Here is a 22,943-nt window from a genome sequence, read left to right as displayed (position 1 = left end):
GAGAAATTATTGACCCATTGCACTGTATTTCAAACCGCGTGACATTTGTGATTCCCAGCAGGTTTCTCCTGCCCTGACAAAGACGTGAGGAGGTGAGGCGACACGCTTGGTAAATCTTTGCAGAAATGGGATTTGAAGAGAACCTCTCCTGGCTGTGCATCCTCAGATCTCTCTAGCCATTAGGAACCACTGCCTCTGTAAACCCTCTGGTGAATAGTCACATGTGCAGGGGAAGGCTGCTACTTCAAAGACAGAAGCAATCACCGGAGGCTGTCAGAAAAGTATTAGCGGAAACAGTCCCTGGTAAACAACACACAAACCTCCCTTCTCAGCCAGACTTTATTGATTCCTCTTTATACATTTTTGTGCCCCACTGTGCAAAATAAATTAATGTTAGGAGTCATCCCTCCTCCGTTTGGAATGTGCATTAAATGACAAGTTCGTGTCGGTCTCTTCCTCCCTCTTTCACACTGAACAGGGACGGTTATCTGTCCCATACAGAAATGAGATCAAATTTTCAGGTTCAAAGTGTAATGCTGATGTCATGTGCCATTAATTTAGCTTTACATTTACTTGTTTTTGTATCTTGTGTAGTGAATTGAATGTCACGTTGTATCAGGTTTTGATGTTCGTATTTTGGCATAAAATAGTTGACGATAGATGAGCTGTTTGCTGTATGTGTGTGCATATAAATGTAAAATTTTGTTAACATGAATTAATGTTAAAGTGGCCTCAAATCGTGTAGTTTAGTTACAGTGGGAGAGAATCCTCTTGATCTTTGAAAGATGGAGATATCAAATTCTGTGAAAAAATGTTTCATCAGAAAATCTTAGTTTAGTTTTAAAAAGTTAACATGTTTTAAATTATACTCACGTGGTAAAGCAGGTTAGAACTGGCAAATATCTAACCATCGAAGTCCGAAGCCTAATTATGATGACACTGTGGACTGAGAAATTGAATAGAAGGAACACAGGAAAACGTTACTTTTGCCAGAGGAGCCCCCGCTGTGATTTAAAAGCTGGTTTGACTTGCGATGCCTCTGTGCTGCAAATTCATGGCTCCTGCTGGATTTTGTGTGGCATTCGGAGTGATCTGCATCATCTGGAAATCTGGGCTTTTCAGCACTCAAGTGTGTAACACCTGGTGGACATTAAAGCACATTCTGTGTACTGATGGTGGTTCTGGTCTCCCTCCAGAGAAACCTCAGAGGCTGGCCTTGATCCTCCCTGCCTAGCAGTATTGCTAACAAGCGATGAGGTGTGGGGGGGCATTTGCACTGGGAATATGGAGTGCAAAAGGTTGTGTTCCACTCAGCATTGCAGCAAAACCACCCGCTTTGCCTCATTGACTGGGGATCAGTCGGCACACATCACTTGGACTCTCACACAGAGAGAGGAGTCGACGGAGACTAAAAAAACTCCTGATGTGTTGTGTGCAATTTCTTCTTTGTTCTTTATTATTTCACAATCTTGACTGTCTAATCAGTGAATCCTCATTTCTCTGGTTAGAGTTACTAGGCTCTTGACCTGAGGAGGTTGGATCGTAACCTGGAAAGTGTCCTCTGGGGCCACATGCAGTGTTTGCTCAGTACAAATTTGTGTGTCTCTGTGCGTCCAGATCCTTCTCTCAGTATTAGCAACTAGTGACTTTCCAGATAGACTAGTCTCTCAAGACGCCCACACAGTCTGCTATTGAGCAGAACCATCTGGGTTCCAGAGCTTTGAATTATTTGATTTCTGTTTGGTCTCTGCTGCATATAATTGTCTGCTTTATGACATCCTCATAAAAGGAAAGGTACTAGACACTGGCAGATTGTTGTATGTTTTTTTCTTGTTAACCATTGCAAGGTACGGACTAATGGTGTTGAGTCTAATGTCCTTGTTGTCTTCTTGATTACAGAAACCAATATCTTAAACTCCTACTGTATTTGTAAACAAACTTAAACCAGGAAAAACCTGTGCTTCAGCTAGGAGTTTATGGAGTAATAAGACACTCAGCAGTGAAGCAATTCCTGCCCAATTACAGTTGAGAACTGCTGCACAGCACATGTGAGAATCTAAATAAAGGGCAATAGCTGTATTCAGATTGCTGAGAAGTGATGAATTAGTATGTACCTCACTGTAGCGCCTTGCAGCGATATTTTCTGTTACTCAGACGGAAATTATCGAATCATAATTCAGAACGCCTTCTCTGCCTCCTGTGTTTGCTGGTCTGCATCTTCATGAATCATTTACTGCAGTGACAGGACATTCATTAGATATCCTCGCTGGTGACATGCCAGGTTTCAGTGGGTTTGCTGACAGCCTGCAAAACAGGGGAGCAGTTCTCCTTTGGGAATTGCTTGCCTTCAGCCTTCCAGGCTACAGATCAGAGGCCCTAACATCTCTCTTGTTTTGAAGTGCACTCTTGTCACTGGGCTCTGCTCGTGCAATATTGCAGCTTTTCAGCTAGTGTAACATCTAGATCCAGACAAATTCATGCACACAATGTCAGGAGTGCTTGTGATTTGGCATTTAGCAAAGATATATCCAACACAGATTGAAAACGGTGCTCCTTACCATTAAATCCTAATAAATGGTATCACCTTTTGCGCTTGTGCATGCTTTACCTGTGTATAATAAAAGCATGCAAGGTCGTGTTGTGTCCCAAGAAAATTCCTTACAAGGCATGTACTGTACACAGTGTAATGAAATAGGATGGGGGAATGGTGACAGGGGGAGTCAAAAGCCTATGTACATGAAGGAGATGTACAGTCATTCTCAATTGCAGTGAGGATCTGGTCAGCGGCATTTATACAGATGGGTCAGATTGACAACGATGTCCCACCTGGAAAAAGGCTTTCCTTTCTGAAGCATCCTTTTCCAAGCACCACAGTGGTTTTGTTCTTGTGTAGGACAGGAGTTTTTTTTTCCCACAACTTGCCACACTTGGTAAGGGTAGAAATCAAAGTGCCCTTTTAAAGGGTGGCGCTATGTCACAAGGTCTGAGTGGCTCCTGTGTGTTTTCTGCTGTTTTTAGTTTAGGCCTTGCTTTATTTCTGCGTTTAATTCAGTTCTATTATTTTTTCAGTCATTTTAACAGTGTAAGTATTAGGGTTGGGTACATCTGGAAAACGTACCACTGTATACTACGGTACACATGCATGTACCGGGGTATACCGCAAACTGTTTCTGCATACCGTGTGTTTATATGTGGAGACTCTCTCATAGTTTGATTTCATGATTAGTAAAGCATATTGAGTTGTATACAAAATAAAGTAATGAAAATGATGTTGTTTTGTTGTTTTATTGGAACCAATGAACTAGAAATAACACTGAACGGTGTTACAGAACAATTTAACAACATGCAGATTTTTGTCAATCATTAAATGATTACATCTTTTTTCACAAGGTATTGGAGGTTAATTTTGCTTAGCAAGATAACTGTAAAATTCAAAATATGACAGGTGCTTGTAAGTTGTAACATTTATTTTACAACCTTATGAAACATGTTGGATAGCCCTGTGCTATTTCAGCTAAAACTTCAAAGAATCCTCAATACTTGCTTAAAACATTCCTGAGACAAGACATTCTACTGTATATTGACGTAAACAGTTTAAGACAATCTTACTTGAAAAAAAAATCAAAGCAAGTCTAATGGTAGTAATGGAATTAAAAACATGTTCAAGACTAGACTTCCTTCCCGACTAGAGTTACAGTAGAATCGGAAAAACTAGAAAAAACAGCACGTTCAATGGGTCATTGAAAGTACTGTTAGTATGTAACATGCACCATTAACAACGTCAATGCTAAACAACCCTTAATATTACATCAACCGTACCCCATGAGTTTATAACGGAATATTTGCTGATACTTTTCTCTGATTCTCCGTAAAAATATATGGATACTCTTAGAAATTAGAATTGCCTCAACAAGACAACTCTAAGGAAGAACCATATGTGTTTCTGGAGAAATAAGAAAATAATCCAGATTTTATCATCAAAATACTCCTTTCCGCATGTTTTCTGAAATATATTTCTGAACTTAACCAGCCAATGATATGCCGGGAATACCTTTAATATGACTTTTTTTTAACTAAACCTTTTATCGCCGTCATTTTGTTCTTTGAATCAAATTTGATTTTATGAATGTCAACAGTAGAAAAACTTTGTTAAAATCGAAAAAATAAAACCGCTCACGGAAATTGCCTGAATTTACCGAGCGTACCGGTACGGTCTAAAACGTACCACGGTACGTACCTTGTGACTAAAGAACCGCAGGCCGCGCAACTCTAGTAAGTATACATGTGTCATTAAAAGCCATGGTAGTAGTCCTCAGTTAGTTATTGGGCGCTTCGCCAGTATTTCATGTTGCTAATGTGGCTGTATTGAGAGCTGGACTAATGCCTGGTGTCCAAGTGTTCCCTATTGCAGAACAGCGTTAATAAAAAGTTTATAAAGAAAAAGAAAAATCTGTTGTGCATTAAATGATTTCAACAGGCTATTATTCTGCTGTAGCAGTAAGTGAAAGTTAAAGGTCTAGTTCTGTAACTGCTGTTCAGTTTTTGATATCCCTGCTCTCAGAAAAACCAGAACTATAATTTCAAAGTGTACCGTATTTTTGTATAAAATTATTATTTTTTTTGCCTTTTTCCCCACTGAAGACCTCTTTCATTTCCATATTAACTGTGTTGCAGGGATAATGTGGGGCACCCTGCTGTCAATCACTCTGTCACAGAGTATTTACTTGGTAAAAGAGATTATCTTGACCCTGTGCATTTAGGAGTGAACAGGGATAAAATGAGAGATTACCAAGGTGAATACGCTTAATAGAAAAGGATTAGTTTTTCTCTGGCAAAAAAAGGCGATAAGTAAATCCTGAAGAATTTTAAAAGCTAAATATAATGACACTATTATCCAATAGAAACAAACCGGATGCATACATGAATGAATCACTTGTCCATCTAGAAAATAAATTACTGGGAGAATGGGAAATTAAATTATTCTGTTAATAAAATGATACCTCGGTATCTGTTGTCTTTGAAGTCTTAGCATGCACGATCAGCGACCAGTAATCGTTGATCCTAATGTTGATATGTCAAAGATACATCTGCTCTTCTGTTCTGTGTGGGACTTTTTGGTCCTTTTCTTTTTTTACAGTATTTTCCAGCAGGTGCTTTACTCTACTGTACGTCAGGCAAGAGAGTCATTCTGCTGCTCTGTGTAAATGTGTCTTTCTTCGACGCGGTAAGATTCCACATATGATTACAACTGGCATGCGTCAGGAAAATTGATTCAAATTCAATTTGGCATGGCATGGTAATGTTAGTCTGTTAGAAAAGAGCGCATTCATTTTTAATTTCTCCAGTAATACTGAGCATCGATTTTACTCAAAAATGGTCTAATTTCCTTTCGACACAAAGTGCTCAATACCATCCAAATATGGTAGACCAGGCTTGTGAGTGATGTCGCCTTGACTATGGCAGAGCCCTGTCAGGATGTGTACTACTAACCTGAAATGACTGCTCGGCAAACAGGCATATCCCCTGCCTTGCAGTAAATGCCAGACTGCATTATGCCAGTAAGTATTATTGTAAATTGTGCTGCACCTTTTCATTAGCTCAGTGCACTTGACTAAAGAGGCCAAAGTACTAGATTGTTTATTGAATTATTCTTTTTGCATCTTTCTCTGTACTGCACTCGTTTTTTTTACAGTCTATTTTAAACTACAGTGGTTGGATGTTCAGGGCTCTTGTGGGGGAAAAAAAAGTTAATCTCTGCGTGAACGCTGATCAGTCATGTGGTTTTCATTCCATGCAGTACTGACAATGCCTTCTTCAGACACAGAGCCCGTTTGATTGTGGAATCAAAATGTTTTAGACTGAGAAGAGGTGTAGTAGATGATCTTACAATGGTCCAATATCCCTCTCAATGTGTTCTCCAAACGTATTAAAATTATAGGAAGAGACCTTGTGCTGTTATCTGTGCCAGAGAGGTTGCGTCAAGTGCTGGCAAGTGGGGATCCAGTAGTTTTGACTCCTGTGGTTTTTTGAGAAAAAGTAATATTACTAATACAAAACATTTGTTATGAAGTAATTGTATTAAAATAAAAGTCTGTAGTTTTCCTATTTTTTAGGTATAAAATAGCTCATTATCCGTGCTGTTTATTTTAAATGGCTTTCTTGTTGATCTTATCATTGGTGCCGGTATTTCTTGACCCAACTGTACAGTATGTGGGACAGCCTCCTATGTCCAAAGTTTTGCAACGTATTTCCCAGTAAGGGAAGTACAACAACAGTCCACTCCCTATGTAATTAAAATGAAGAACACCAAACCGTTCAAAAATAGTACATCTCTGGGTTTCACATGGAGCTTAATTTCAGCTCTGTGCTGACTGTATACAATAGCCTTAACACAGACAACTGCAGTTCTAGTGGGAGCAGGACTTTCCCAATGTGTGAAACATCTTTTTGTGTGTGCCGCAGACGTGGTTTAAAAAAAGCCTTCAACATCTGGGCTTGTTATGTTTGTGCATTAAGTGCTGAGTGTGCTCTAAGCCTATTAAGCTACAGCAGCTTTTTGATCTTTCGTAATCTGTTGTAGTCATTACTGATTAGACTGCCTAGTCAAGTGGAAAAACAGCTGGATTAAAACAACAAGACGTCCTTTGCTGTAAAGTGCTATCGATATAAATTCACCAGGACAGTTCACTAACAGATTTAAGTCACCAGTGAGAACAAAACAGAATTTAGTTCTGAGGTTACACCAGACCTACACTTTGTGAATTATATTTCAGTGCATCTACCACAGCAACATTGTTAGAGATGTTTGCAATTTAGAAAACTGTTTTGCCATGCTACTATATGAAAAAACACAATACACAATACAGGTGAGGGCTCTCACAGATTGCAGGTGAAGTGTTTCACTTTAGATGCAATAATACAATATTGTTTTCCTTCTTTGATTTCTGGGGCATTTATACAACCTCCTTAAGGAAAGGAGGATGTGATACAACAGAAGCAATTACAAAGAGTTGGGTTGGTTTGACAGTAAGATATATCTCATGATGTTAATTGGTTCATTTGTGTAGCCAAGAGTACAATTACTGTTAAATGTCTCTAGGTAAAATATTTTAATTGTTAAGCAGAGATTTAACTGTTCAGAGTAAAAAAAATAGATCCATGATAATTATATTTGAGATTATGTTTAATAGAAGGAAGAGCTCATCTCTGAAACTGTAATACTGAAAGCTAATTAGGTTTGTATTTTCTAATCCTAAAATATTCAAAAAGTAGTTCATCACGTTGAATTATGTATTTGTCTGTGTGTAGTCTACACATGAGTTAACATATATGGGTCTTTTCTTAGCTTTACTGTTAAGTGTGAAACAGCACAATATCCCACGCATGTCTGGAAACTTTTATACGCTTCTGTAAAAGATTTCTTACATCATGATTTGTTGTTATGGTAACGTAATTTCTGCTCATCGTCAAAATGTTTGTAAGGTATTAATAGACGAATATATTCTTGTGTCAAAAATACTGTATTTGCAGGTATTCAAATATTATGTTTGATAAGGTCTGCCTTATAATTGTAAAAGAGGATTCTTTATACGGAATTGTTTTCTTCTTGATAGATAATCTCCATTCAATGGTCAGGAAATACTTTTTTCGTTAATTAAGTTTTGACATTCTGAGAAGCACAGCCTGATGAACCAGAGCTTTGGGGTGGTGCGGTGACTTTGTGGTTAAGGATCTGCATGTATGGGTGGAAGGTTGCCAGTTCGTATCCCGTGGCCGGCAGAGGAATCCTACTCTGTTAGGCCCCTGAGCAAGGCCCTTAACCCCAACTGCTCCACGAGCACCGTATACTGTAAATGACTGACCCTGCACTCTTATCCCAAGCTACTCTCCCTGTCTGTGTGTCTGTGTCTCATGGAGAGCAAGCTGGGGTATGTGAAAAGACAAATTCCTAATACAAGAAGTTGTATGTGGCCAATAAAGTGATCTTATCTTATCTTTAGCTGTGGACTGGGATGGTCTTTGTTTACAATCAGCTGCAACTGAGGAATTGCTCCATTACAGAGGAGTAACTAAATAGGACCCTAAGCTACTGCAGATCTTTTGCACTCTACAGGTGCAAAGTAATATTTGCTGCCACTAGACTCTAATTTGTTACTGAAGCTACTTTATTGATCTGACCCGTAAGAGTTCCAGCTGGAGTCTCATTCTGTCCATTGATTCCTAATGAAGGAAAATAGATCCAGCCCAGGCCCTTGAGATGCATGGTCTTTGTGAGGTCACCATTCATTAAACTCCCAAGTAATAAAAGTTGATGAAAGCACTACTCTGCCCCGGCCTTACTGGGGGTGTCTGAGCATGAGGGTTGCAGTAATCTTCACATAAACCTGGACCTCACCAGTATGGAGCTGGTCTTTGAAGACAGATATGAAACGTTTATAGATGTTCTGGCTGCCAGAATTGCATAAATGCATGAAGTGTGAGCAAATGGGGTAATATAGTAGCAAATCTTACACTGTGTGGTGAATTTACTTTATTGAACAGCTCAGTCCATGGTGTCACCACCATGACAGAATTCTCAGATTCCAAAAGTAAGTGCCATTTTATTAAATACATATGTTTACGATGGGTCATAGTAAATTCCGTGGTTTGCCTAAAAGCAAATATCAAAATTTTTCTTTCTTCCAGATGTGCATTTGCTATTTCTCCTGAGAGCAGACAAAATCCTCGTTTCTTTGTCTGCTGAATTCAATTTTCAAGCAACAGCACCAACCTAAACAAACATTAGGACCGCATTGATGTGTGAGTCAAACAGGTTATCTTCAAAGTCTCAAGTGTTTTAATGTGATTGTGGCCATGTGCTGGTTGTTAAAAAAATAACATAAGAAAACTGCATGTGCTGGGCAAGACCCCTATAAAAACAGGGCATAAATTTAAAAAAAATTATGGAAGAGACAAGTAACATACTGCCTACAGAGACAAACTGGAAGAATAAAAGTAGTACCAGTGAGTTGTTTGCTATAATCTCAATGTTTTGGTCCCTGTCTATAGAGGTAGATGTCCTTAAGAAGCTTTCAGGTACAGTGAGTAACAGTTATTGCACCAGTGAGAGGTAAGAAATCCTGAAGAACTGTGAGCATGTTCTCACCACTTATTATCTAAGCCATTGGGTTCATATTGCTGTTAAAACAGCAGATGTGCTGGTAGACCTGTGTCGGTTCAGCTGTACTGTTGCCGACTTCACCTGCCCTTGCCAAAACAGGTAACAGGTAGAGTACACAGCAGCTGGAACAACTGGAATTGCTGTGCATGTCTGTGCTATTACAGTTGCCACTTACATAGCTTTTTGGTATTTATTGACATTTTTTAAAGCATTTCAGTTTTTTATATAGAAGTTGCTGAATGTAGACCAGGCGTGAATGATGTACCGTCGGAGTCGGTTTCGGCATCAGTCCAAACAAGACCCTACAGAAGAGTTTGCAGTGACAGCCTGGCCTCAGAGAGTCTCAGGGTGGACAGAATGCTTCATGCATGAATCCCATTTACGTAAACAATTACCTACATCTCACCGAGCTTGTTTACTCTGTGTGAAGACAGAGACGTCTTTAACACTTGATATATTTTTCTTTGCAAGCCGTGCTATTCTTCTTGAAAAAAAATAAACTACAACTGATTTCAGGGACTAATTACATCCTACATCCAGTAATGGTCCCAGGGGCAGCTTGTTTTTCTGTCTGCCATTTCAATATTAAATCTGCTCCAGTGTTTCTTTCCTCTGTCTTGACAGCGCGCCAGTACTGTACGTGGACACCAAGGGGTGGGAACCAGCACCACCTAGTACAGTATTTCCTCAAGAATACTGTCATCAGCAAGCACTTTCATTTATTAAACTGCCTCTTCTGCAGCAAGGAAGGTTCTAAAAAGATTACTGATGCATGCAGAGTGGTGTGTTAGTACTCCTTTTCGTCTTGAATAGGAATGTTCTGTGAGAAGGTGGCAGAGCTGTTTGACAAAGTTTTGTTTGTTAACAGTGTCTGGAAAAGCTTGCTTTACTGTACAGGTGCATGTTCTTCCACATTGTCACCTAATGTGGAGATTCTTGGAAACTTCAAGAGCTTTGACATGCAGGAACATGAAGAACACCCCATTTTTTTTAAAAGGCTGCCACATTAGCAGTTCAGATGTAAAAATCCCACTGTCATTGTCGCTTTGCTAGAAATATCGAAGATACTGCTGCGCAAAATGTGTGTAGACAATTTGTTACCAAAGACCGTTAATACATTTGAATGTAAGATGCAAAGACACCATGGGTTGGATTCCCATGTGCATTCTTCAAACCTCCCCCAGTCATCCGCCTTCTGTTGCTGGACGTGTTCAGAAGAATTGAAGTGGGTTCTGAAGGCGCTGCACGTAACAGGATTTCACTGGACAACAGGGAATCCCTACAATTCCTGAACATGAGCTTGCCACATTTTTCTCCCAACTAGAACTCATCACCGCTTGCTTTCAAGATGTGATGTGCAAGATCTTAACAAAACATCCATCTTACAAAACTAGAAGTTAGGCAGAAAATGAATTCAGATGTCTTCTCTTTTTTTCAGCTCTTTCTTTTCTTCTTTTTGTGTGTTTAATGGAAGTCATCCAGCCACACTTCCCTTGTTTCTTTGTGCTGTGGAGCTTTTCTTTTCTGTGCATCCACAGATCATCCTTTGTGTTGAATGCAATTATAAACTTGCTGTCATACCAAAGTAGCGTGGTTGTGCTTTATGACTGTTCAAACAAAATAATTTCTCTTTAATCTGTGGAAAAAACAGGTGGCAAAAAGAGGAGAAAACCTTTCTGTTTTTTTCAAAATAAACTACCTTGTTACATTTTCTACACTTATTTAAATGCTGTCTGTCATCTTCTGTAATTCTGAAGCTACGAAATGTTGTGTGTTTTTATGCTTCAGTGGTGGACTGAAAACAGTTTACAGTGGATCGATGAAGAAGTGTTTGTTGTTCTGCCAGAATGGAGCTGTGTGAAATGCCCACACCAGAGCAGCGTTGAATGTCCTGTAAGGTCTTCCAGGGGCTGACCATGGCCCTAAGCAGTGTTTTCCAGTTGATTGCTGTCAGAATGCTGTTATTCTTTGACTTGACCCAGATGGAAAAACTTTAGCAAAGATTTACTTTAGGAGAGAGGTTTCCCAAAGGACAATCTGTCAGAGCTGAAGAAAAGAGAATGCGGTCACATACGATCAATTAAATATTGTGAGAAAGAGCTGGCTGCATTGTCTCTTCTTCAAAAGTTACGGCTAACAAAGACTGCAAGCTTTACACTAGATTAAAAGGCTTCTCTTGTGCAGTGGTGTGCCAAGTTCAGCAGGATTTGGCCTTCAGCCTCACAATCGTCAGCCTGTAGGACATACCCTGATTTTGACAGTGCTGATATATAACGTGGGCCCGATGTATTAATTTAGCATTGTAAATATTTAAACAGTGCGGTATGATGAAACTGCCAACTGTTTAAATTTCAAGAACTATTGTCATATGCTGGTTAGCCATTTTACTTTTTATTATACAAACAGCAAAGAATTATGAAACACTTTTTATCCCAAAGTACTTCACGTGTCGAAGAGGATCCACATCATTTGTCACAAAGTGCAGCTCCCACCTGGGTGAGGGACAGCCATCACTGTGCATCTGTAGCCCCACTGCACAGCAGGAGGAGAAATAAGAACTTGTTTCACCAGCTACTTAAGGAGCAATGTTAGGTATGTCAGATAGATTGTATAAGCACATACTTGAATTTAACAAGGACACTGGGGTTAACACCCCTATTCTTCTGAACAGTTCTATGAATTCTTTAATGGCCATGTTGTCAAGTGGTGTACCTCCTGTAGCATATTGTCCCGGCCACCATGCTAGCAATTGGTTTAGAAAATCTGCACCAGAGGGAAGTTTGCCACCTTCTGGTCCCTCAACACCATTTACAGCTACAACCTTGTTTTCCTTAGAAGTCTCACCTCCAAATACTGATGAGACCCAGCTTAATTAGCTCCTGAGATCTGATGAGAGCAGGCCAGAGCATGGAGCAACAACAAGTAATGCCCACAGCCCTCAGGCTGCAAATTAGCTTTGTTGGCTGCTGTGCATGTACTGTAGATTTGTGCTTATTCTGGTCTTCCTCTGTCGGAGGTGTCTATCAGTTAGTGAAATCGCAATTCCAGGCTGATTAGCTTGCAGTCAAGTTCAAATGGGATTTTGTCCTTTGCTGGTAATATAAATAGGCTCTCAGTACGAGTCCTGCACACCTGCAGGTGTGCTAACTAAGGCACATCAAACATTCGGACCATACTGTATGTCTTTGCAACGTTTTCAAGCACCTCAGTGATGAACTGTCTTTTGTCACCTAGAGTGAGGAGAGTCAGACTTGGCACTTTTTTCCATTTAGTCTGCATTTGTTTTTCCCAAGTAATCCTCAATTATTTAAGTGTTCTTCAGCAGCAAGGTCAATCATCTAATTACAGGTCAGTGAATGGAGTGAATAAGGGAATGATTAAAGTGTGCTCCTGCTGTTTTAATGCCCTGGATATTTCAAAGTTGCAGAGCCCTGATCTAGAGTCTCTCCAATCCAGCACTTGCATGGTGGCTGGGTGAAGGAGTTCTGGAAAGATGGAAAGATTGTGGTTTCTAGCAGTAGGCAGCATTTGGAGAGTTGAGCCCTTCCCAGTATTTCAGCATTCTTTCTGCGTGGGGCATAATTCCCAGTGTCCATCGGGGTATACAGTAAGTTACAAACAGTATGCACAGCTTATAAAAATCAGGCTTTAAAAGAGCTGTCTATTAAATATAAATTTTGGGTATATAATTCTGGATGTGATTCTGTTTGTGTAAGGTGAGCAACTGGTTTAGAAGTCCTAGATTGATAGTATTTCTCAGAAATGCAAAAGAAAACAATGAAAAGAGCGTTTTGCTCTACCTGTACCTCTTTCCAGATGCATTTCACACTTGCTGTGGTAGTGTGTGAGAGAAGCAGCAGTGATATTCCTGCAGCAGAGAATGGATGTCTAACCTGGATCTTTGTGATCACTGCCACATATCACAAGTGTTGGTGACACTGTCAGAGCTGGTATACCTGGTCCCGGTATTGAACTGAGGGTTATTTGCTTCCATTTATAATGTATGTTTTTTTTGCCTTTATAGACAGTAATCTTTGTCTTTCCTGCACTACTAACTCTTTTATTAAAAGGATTTTAGTTTTGCACATAGTGTGTGCAAAGGCTTTTCTTTGGAGATTGTTCTGACTGCCCAGAGTGCTCAGCAGCCATTAAATAAAGACAGGAGTAAAAGAAGGACACAAGCCGAACCTGGAAATAGTCGTTACCATGGACACTAGCTCAGCAACATGGTCACTAGCTCACCTCATCCCTTCCTACTCCCCCCAACAACAGTGCCTGAACCATCAACATGTCAGTCATGGCTTCAAGACCACACAATACTGTTCTGTTGCTCTTGTGCCTTTTAAAAGCAGCTGTGTGGAATGCTGTTCTATCCGTGATTATGAGTATTTGTGGAATAACTATGCTAGGCAGAACTACTACACATTGCCCTCCATAGCCTAAGAATATGAAGCCAGCTGCTGCCAAAAAGTAATGGAAATGTGTTGTGCCTTCTGTGTGTGCCTTAATGTGCCTTCCTGTGACATCAGAGTATAGAAAAACATGTATGTACAGTAACACCTGGACTGCAGGTATTTGTGCAAGTGCATTGCTTGCTGTACTCATACAGACACAAGGATGCCTTGAGTGGCTCTTGCTGGGTTTACTGCTGGAAAGCAAGAAGAGAATGAACTGTGTCTCAGACTAAAGCTTTGTGCCAGAACTGGCATAGGTATTTAAAAAAATCCAATTAATTAAATGTTAATTGTCTTCAGTGATGTCTACATACCACAGTGTTGACACCCATTAGAACTTTACTTCAGTGGATACAAGAGACATTTCTCTTCAGTGCAGGCTTTTTTCTGTATTTACTTCTTTCAGATGGAGACTATTTATAACCTCCAGTGGATTACAGTAAGTGAATAACCATGCTCACTTCATTCTTGTTTTCTCTAGCTTGATCCTCCTCCTCATATTTTAGATTTCTTCTCTGCATATTGTAGAGTAAATTCCTTTCAGGTGCACAAGGCTTCCCCTACTGCAGGTTCAAATAAGGGACCGTGGTCCTGTATTCATGGTCATCTTGTCCAGAAATAAACAAGGACTAAGCATGCATTTGAGATGGCAAAAAATGTCCCATCTGAAGTGATGCGATCACTGGGCTGATTCCTGTTATTCTCTGTGTGTCTGTGTTTTAAATGGGCTGCTGTGCTCAGACATGCCACTGGACGTACAGGCTCCTACCTCCATTGTATATATTAATGTCAAATCATTCATTTGAGTTCAACTCCATGTGCCCTTGAGGCTTTCGCCAAGTAGTTAATTTCCTTGGAAATCAACTCGGGACCATCAGCATCGCTTACGGAGAGTACAGTATGCAAGGAAAGATAAATCACATCTGGCTTGCGTTCTGAGATTCATGCTCTGGAATCCTGCTGCTTTTGACAGAGTGTTTTCATCTCAACGTCAGGCTGTGCTGCGCAGAAGCTGAGTAAAGAAATGACCAGCTTTAAGCTCATGCCTCATTTATTTTTTATTGCTTCTATATCCTTTTACTATTCACTTTATTAAATTTGCCTCTCAAGGCAACCAAATTCACTGTTTGTTTTGGTCCTGAGTGTCAGAAAGCTCTTACTGGTGAAATTAATGGGTAATTCTGGCGGGAAATAATGGGGACAAACTTAGGTGGCACACTGGTGCTCAACTATGAATTAGTATGGGAAAGCTTTCGCGTGCATCAGTACTATTCTGTCTGCCTTCTCTTTAGCACTTTGTGTGTCTTAGAAGAGAGTAGGACAGGTGCCCTCTAAGCCAAAGAATTCTTGCCCACTTCGGGAACGGTTTTGTGCACCAGTATACCATGTAGTCATTTTTGCAAAGAAAGGGAACAGGAATTTCAAAAGTGAAATATTTGTTTTCCCTTGCTCTAGAGGATATCATAAGATGCTTTCTGCTTCTGTGCCAAAGAAAGGCTGCAGCTTAAATGAGTTCTGTCTGCTTTCAGGAATACTATCACCTTTGCTGTGCTTTTTGCTTATAATCTTGAGCAGCTTTCCCACTGTGAAATATGACCATTAAGGCCAAAACTCATTATATCTGTCTTACTGCAGGTACTAGTATATTCTCATTGTTTTAACTGATAAAGGTCGCGAACTACTGAACAGTTGAAAAGTGCAGGTTAATCACGCGCTGACCTTAAGCAGGGTTGTGTTCTTCAGTCTTGTTTAATCCTTGAGTCTTTAGGGAGACTTAGTCATTTGCTTTGCCTGAGCCAAGATGGAGTTTAAATATTGAAATGTACTCTGTAACATTTATTGGCATGCAGACTTTCAGAGTCCACATGTTATCTGAATGCAGCCAAGGGTGGCAAACTCAAAATGTGACGCTTATAATCAAGATATGAACAACTGCTCAGGTTGTACACCTGTAGAGGTCATAGTATGTAATTTTGCTATCTTTTCTAAATTAATTCCCATTATTCTGTTTCAATTTAATGTAGTTTTGTAAAAGCGGAAACTACTGTTCATAAAATCTAAAATTAACATTATACTGTACAGTGCTTTAGTAGTCAAAATCCTTCCTTCAATCTATTTCCATCAAAGTTTAGTCCAATACAGGGTCACAGCGAGTCAGAGCCTCACCTTGCAGACTGTGGACACAAGGTAGGATTAATTTTGGATGCGACACAAGGTCACACACACTCACATATAGGGGACAATTTAGGGAGCAATTAATAGAGACAGCAGGTCTTTGGACTGTAGAAAATAACTTGTGCACAATTGGATAGCACGCAATCTCAACACAGAAATAGAACACAAAGATCACATTTATTCACACCACTGTAGTGAGTCTCTGACAGGAATTACACTGCCTAAGCACCTCTTGTAGTGTGCTACAGTATGAGGTTTTAGACCTTCATAGGGGATGTTCATAATCTTTCCTCCATGCAGAATTGCTCCAAGTCCTTTAGACACCTCGGTTTCCATTAGTGAACAGTAGTCTGTAGTTAGAATCACAAACATTCAATTGGACTGAGGTCTGGAACTTGACACGGCCATTTGAGAGTATTTTTTGTGCAGTTAACCATTCCTTTTGGCTGTATGCTTTGGATCATGTTGGAATGTCCATTTTCAGCCAAGCTTGAGCTTCCTGGCAGAAACAACCAGGTGTCTGGCCAAAATGTCCTGGTACGTGTTGGAGTGCAGAATTTCCAACACATCTGTCAAAGGCTCTAGGACCCGTCCATCCGTTTTCTAAGCTGCTTCTTCCAGTCCACCATCGGGGAGGAGCCGGAGTCCAACTTGACAAGCAGTGGGAGCAAGGAAGGGTACATCCTGGACAAGGACGCCAGTCCATTGCAGGACACACATGAAGCCACTTAACCTACCAGAATGTTTTTAGACTGTGGGAGGAAAGCCACATGAACATGAGGAGAACATACAGTACAAACTTCACACAGAGAGCCCCCTACTAATGCTAACCACTGTGCCACTGTGCCACTCACTCTAGGACCTATAGATGCAAAACAACCCCAAAGCATAACAGACACCCCCACAGTATAATAATAAACTTTATTTTATATAGCACCTTTGAAGGTGGCTTCTCAACACGTTTTACAGAACGACAAGAATAAAAAACACAAGATACAGATACTGTATGCACAATGAAAATTCACAATGATAGGAGACAGTAGATGGGGGTACTGAATACTGTAGGTAGAGTAGAATAGTGGTGTGTCTAAATGTGACCCTTTTTCTTTCCGGAATTCCATTATGGAATTATGACTTTGCTCTGTGCAATGATACACTTACAGCGAAACATTATTAGAATTTTTCAAGTGAGACAAATTATCCAGTTCCTATCTCATTCTGCTATATTATGTTTTTTCTTACTGTTTCATGAAGGGTATGAATGGTGGGCCCTGTAATTTTCTTTGTAATCTTTCTTAGAATGTAGGTTAACCTGGCACTTAAGAACCGGAGACTGGATTGGCTTCTAATTGCAGCATCAAATAAAGAATCAATATTTAATGGTTATTTCTTTAGTCATGATGATAATGTTTTTTTTTAAATACAACATAAACCTTTCCTTCAACCCATTTGCCTTCAATTCATTTTCAGAGTTGAGATGAGTAGCTTATCGGTGCGAAATCCATCTGCTGATTGCAGTGGCTCTGTGCTGCAGTGTTTGAGGTGGCTGGTCAGATCCCGGCAGACCTCTGACGAGGCTCGTGTTGCAGCAAGGGTCTCCTGAAGTGATGATATGGACAGGCCGTTCCATGACTTGGTGAACGACAGGTTACTCACATAAAGGGTTTTTTGGTTACATTTTTTAAATCTTTTTGTTCAAGACCGAAGATGATTTTTTTAGAGGAGTCTCTGTGTTCACCCTGCTTACAGTAGACATTCTCAAATAACTCCGAAGGATTTTCCATCGAGCTGCTTTTTTCTTCATGGAAGTCCGAGATACCTCATCAGTTGTTTAAATTGCAGAGAAATGAGCAAAACACTTGATAAAAACCTCAATCCCACTAAGAAACTCGTTCATTAAGCGAGCTTTGTCTGTCTGGGGAGTCTTGAAGGTATTCAAGACTGTTGGGTCATTTGGCAAGAGTAAGGTTTCTTGCCATCATCAGTGGTTTCTGAGATAATGAGATAATGTTAGAAAGTGTGCCGCAGTGCACGCTCACACAAGCATATTGCACAGGAAAGAACACAGAGATCCTGCTGTGCCATTATTCAGTGCCATTCTCTCTGTCTTATAGCTTTTACTATCTGAAGAATAAGCTGTTTTGTTATTCGTTGTTTTTGTCATGTTTAATTTAAACTGCATGGTCTATCTCAGGAGTAAAATAATTAATTCATGGTACTATAAATCTTACAGAATATGATAAAACATGCTGACTAAAGTCATCATTTCATTCATAACCATTCTAATGTTTCCTTACTTTTCCATTATACCTTTCAGCGTTTTGACTTACCAACACAACTCCTTCCTCTAGATTGAATTGAGTCAGTATGCGATATGCCATTGGCAATCAGATTTATTAAAGCTTTTTATCCTTAATTAGTTTACCTAATACACCTTCCTCACACATATTATAGTAAATGCAGTTTAGTAAACCTACAGTACTATGATGGCATCAAAAAGGAAACATTAAGACTTTTTATTTTTAGCTTTACAGAGTTTGTTTTTAAGGAAACATCTTTCTGAAAAGAACTAAATGTGCAAACTACGGTGTAAAAATGAAATCTGAAATGCTGGCAGCTGAACAGATTGCCTCCCTGAGTCACAGTGCCCATGTTGTATTTATAGTTTTCTTTTTCTAGTTAGTATAGATGCAAATCGATACAGTGCTCAGACATATGTGTGGACATACAAGTCTGGACTGGCTGGTGAAAAGCATTATTTTAGTAAGTCTGTGATGCTGCATATTTTACAGGATTATATTTTGACCACTTCCCAGAAGACATAGGCCAGTGGCTGGCCTCTCTCTGTGAAAACAGCAGCTATAGCCCTGGGGCACCCAGAAATCCAGCACTAACCCTTGACTTCTTTGTTTGTTGGGTCGCCAAGGTTACACATTCTAGTTTCAAAATTAATTCTGAAAACCTGTCCCCATGTTGTCTTTGCATGATTAAAGTGACATATTGACACGCTTTTTCTTTAATGCCGTAGCTCAGAACATTTCTTTGAGACTTGTTCTCCTTTTAATGTTGTTTCCAGTTCTGTCCTCCATGTGTTGTGGTTTCAAACTTCGCTGGCTACAGGAGGGAGGGTAACTGTTTGAGATTGCTGAAAAGTAATAGCCATTTTATTTTGTGCTCAGCAGAAATAGCCGCAGAAATGGATTTGCATTGATTGTGAGGAAGGAGAATGTTGTGATTTTCAGATCTTGAGTTGCCTCCTTGACGGGCATCTAATTTGTAAATTATTTGAAATGAGAAACGGGCCAGCTTAACCACATTATAGTTACCAAATGGAAACTGCTACCGATGTAGAATGACAATAGATGGTTTAATCGCAAAACATTTCAGGGAAGGCCATAATAGTTTTGATTAATAAAACAAAGCTGATATGACAATAGAAAAGCTGTGTTTTGACCCTCTGTTATATGCAAAATTGCAATCTCTTATTTTCCAAAATAAAATCCATCACTTTGCTGGAGCCAGGTGACATTGGTTACACCTGGTCCACTTCATCTCTGTATCCACTGGAATCCATGCAGGATAAAGGACAAATTAACTCAATTAAGGTACCCAAGTGGCAGCTAAGTGCTTTCCACAACAAGTGAAACTGTGCTTTAAATAAAAAACCGAAACTACTTCTGTGATCTCAGGGGGACTCTACACATTCACACACTTCTGCAGTAAGGGAAACAACACTGTAATAAGGTGATGACTTCCTTGTGATTGCATCTCATAAGACTGAAAATGCAAACTTGTTTTATAATTGAATCCTCAGCCTAACCACTAAAAAGCCTTATGTAGAAAACAATGAAAGTAGATATTTTTTTTACGATATTTACACTTTTATATATAATGGTTTAAGAATGACATTTTTTAATGACATTTAATACATACATAACCTAAAGATGAATGGGGAGAAGAAATTCAAATGGACACATTCAAATGCTTTTAAAAAAAAACACATTACTCTTTTTTATGAGAACGACTAATTGAAAATAAATGACTGCTTGTCGCAGAGATGCTGCAGAGTAAATACTAATTTGTGCAGAAGGGAACAGAGCTAGTGTGTTGTGTTCTAGGGCACTGCCTATTTTATAAACCTCCATGTCCCTCCAGGCTTTGTGTGAACAAGCCAAATCAAATAGAGGCTAGAGGTTGTTCTTCTGCGGGTGGATTAGCTCAATATTGGGTGTATTTTGAGGTGTGAACACAGTTTTCACGCTCTCTGCTGACCATGAAGAACATACCTTGGGAAAACATTTACTGTAGGTTTCTATGTTGACACAGCATTTGCTTTCAGCAGACAATGTGGAGGAGCAACAAAAAAGGATAACAGAATATAAGGATATATAGTCAAATGTATGGAATTTGAAAAAAAGGGTTGTGAGTATTAACATTATACAGCCTTATTGTATTGTATATACAATTTTATTTGTATCGATAATTGCTGGGTCTCAGATAAGACTCAGTTTAGAATATTGTGTACAGTGTTAATCACTATGCTACAAAACAGATATCTGAAGAAAGGCGGCCACAAACATTCTTGGTCTTAAAGGAATTTCCTGGGCTTAAAAGAATGTCCGTCCCTGACAGTCTGAAAGAACTGAATATTTATAGTCTGGAACAGAGAGCACTACAAGCAAATGATTCAAGTATTCCAGAGCACAGGCAATCATTAGTCTGCCTAGCGGGTTCTTTCAAAATCAGTGAAACATGATCTAGGATGCGAGTGGATTCTGTATGGGAGCGCGTTATAAACTACAAACAGGAGGCACTTTACATAAGTAATTGTGGGAGCGTGGAACAAGCTACCCAGCCTCATTGGTGAAGCTGATACTCGAGCATTCTTCATCTAGCTTTTAGGGTGTGAGCAGAGCTGCAGTACGTAGAGCAGATCAGTCCCCTACTAGTAACCAATTGAATTAGAAGGGCAGAATGAACTCTACTCGTTTGTGACCTTTTGTGTGACCATTTGTGTGTTTTCGTCTGTTCAGAGTCTTCACAGAATTATTTCAACTGCAGGGTGTGAGCAGAATGATCCACTAGCAGTTTGGAATGAGTACTGAATGTGTTCAGACAGAGGCTCTCTCCCTAAAAGCAGAGACCTTACACAGGCAGAATTACTGATTCATTTTGTCTGATACAACTCTGTGTTGAAGTGACTTGCACATGCAAAAATACTCTTATGTACAGGAAAGGGACTAATTATTGTGTAGCAGGGGTTCTTAGTGGATTGTGCCCAAGCACCAATGACGAGCAGCAAATGTGCTGCAGCAACAATATTGTTTTGAGAACTTATTGGAGTTCATTCATGCCTACATTCATGCCTAATGAGCTTAAAGGCTACAGCAGAAATTGAGAGTGACAAGTTACTCATGAAATGCTAATGATCCGTCAACACTATAATTAGCATGTTAGGTTTGTCAGAGCTGAGCGGTGTTTGTCAGTGACAGCCATCCCCACGGCTCTTGAGAATGACGAATGCAGTGTCTGTGGGGTGATCGTAGGAGTAAACACTTGTTAACTGGGCTACATTCGCTTGTGTCCGTCTGGTGGTCTCCAGTGGTGAAAGTGCATTAGCTGGCCAGCATGCATCTGGTTCGCAAAGGCTTCTGGTTTCATTTCTTGATTGTTCAAGCAATGGGCTGGCTGTTGTCTTTGAAAAAGTGGTGTGTGCGAGACATACCGGTCAGGAGTTTTAAGTGCTACTTTAAGCATCAAGTTAGTATTTATAGTTTATTATTTTAGGGGACTGGCGTATTGCTCAGAATTAGTATTTCGTTGAGCTGGGCAGTAGCCTGCTTTCTGCAAGCTTCTGTGACTACAATGTGTGCTTTAGCATAACTCATTAATACACATTATTACGTTTAATACTGAAATATAAGACCTAACAAATTTAAACCTCAATTTTTCTGACGCTAGCAGATCCATTATGTAAATAGTGTGCCGCAGAGCACCAGATGAAAGTCTTTTTTTATAATGTTTTGTTTACTGCTGGAGCAGCTTCATGAAATTCAAAATCAGATGTGTGTTATTGCCACTTAGGATTAATGTTCTTATTACTTTTATTAATCATATTGTGCTATGCCATCATATCAGATACGTAAATTGAATACATTAAAGCTTGAGTATTCCATTCCCTGCTGAATTAGTGTCATGTTGTGCAAAATTGTAACTTTTCTTTTTGTATTTATTTGCACATTTTTATTTTACATTCGTATGCCTCTATATAATCTTAAAAGAAACACCTTTTGGGGTTAAGATGTCTGTTTAAGAGGTAGCAGCTGATAAGAATAAAGGGAGTGTGAATATTATAATAATCTGTAATGGTGTCAATGTAGGGGCTTTGTTTGAAGCCATTTTGGAGTTAAAGTTAGATACACCTGGCTTAAATGACTAATTGGCGTCATGTGAAGGAAATTCCCCAAGCGGAAAAGAGCATGTGTGATTAGCTCTGTGGGCAACTGGCCACGCCCATGCAATACATATCTGGTGTATATTAGCAGCCATGAGAGGAGGGGGTGGAGTCTGTGTCTGTGTTCCTATAGGAGAGGAAGAGAGTGGGAGCTCAAAAATGATCTTGGTATCTAGATTCCTTTACCAAAGCACATAGACAGTCTTGCTGTCTCTGTGTGAGAAGGTGATGATTATTGCAAGAAAGAGCCAGACTGATCTACAGCTCATTCATTTTTAGTCCGCTACTCCAGAAGTTGGCTTATAAGGCTCCAGTATCCCATTAGGGAATGTGATTAGTACTGATTATAGCAGGAAGTCTTGGTGTAAATTAGCCAAGTTAAGCAAATGAGGGTGTCTCTGAATAGAAATTGGACAGTCAATGGGAAGATTAGATATAAGGGAACCAGGGTGTCTTGGAGTAGACATGGGAAAAGTTTTCCATGTGAAGATGTAGACTTGGAGAAGCTGAGAGGCATTCACCTGTTCAGCCTTCTAAGAGATCGACGAACTGATGTGAAGAGAGGAAGAGAAGTTGGTGAATGTGCTGCTTAAAAGCTTTGAGGGGGGGTATAACTGAACAGTGGACTGTGCAGGCTTCTCTAAAAGGGAACCACCGGTACATCCTGACACTTAGAGGGGAGCCAAGGTGACAGAGCACA

The 22,943-nt window shown here is 39.7% G+C and overlaps 1 protein-coding gene across 2 annotated transcripts in view; it reads left to right on the top strand.

The window, feature by feature from the left end:
• The window catches only part of entrep2 (endosomal transmembrane epsin interactor 2), a 146,300-nt gene that overhangs the window by 78,684 nt on the left and 44,673 nt on the right, over nt 1–22,943 (top strand). The window contains exon 1 of one of the 2 annotated variants that reach the window (XM_088641007.1): nt 20,105–20,211. The exons of the other annotated variant lie outside the window; for it this stretch is intronic. The gene's annotated coding sequence lies outside the window, so the exon portion shown is untranslated. Of the gene's footprint in view, nt 1–20,104; nt 20,212–22,943 lie in introns of those variants that run through there. 2 annotated transcript variants of the gene reach the window in all.

Source organism: Lepisosteus platostomus, chromosome 7, assembly GCF_059453375.1.
Source record: "Lepisosteus platostomus isolate fLepPlt1 chromosome 7, fLepPlt1.hap1, whole genome shotgun sequence".
In the NCBI taxonomy this organism is placed as follows: Eukaryota; Metazoa; Chordata; class Actinopteri; order Semionotiformes; family Lepisosteidae; genus Lepisosteus; species Lepisosteus platostomus.
This window is presented reverse-complemented; position numbering and strand designations above follow the sequence as displayed.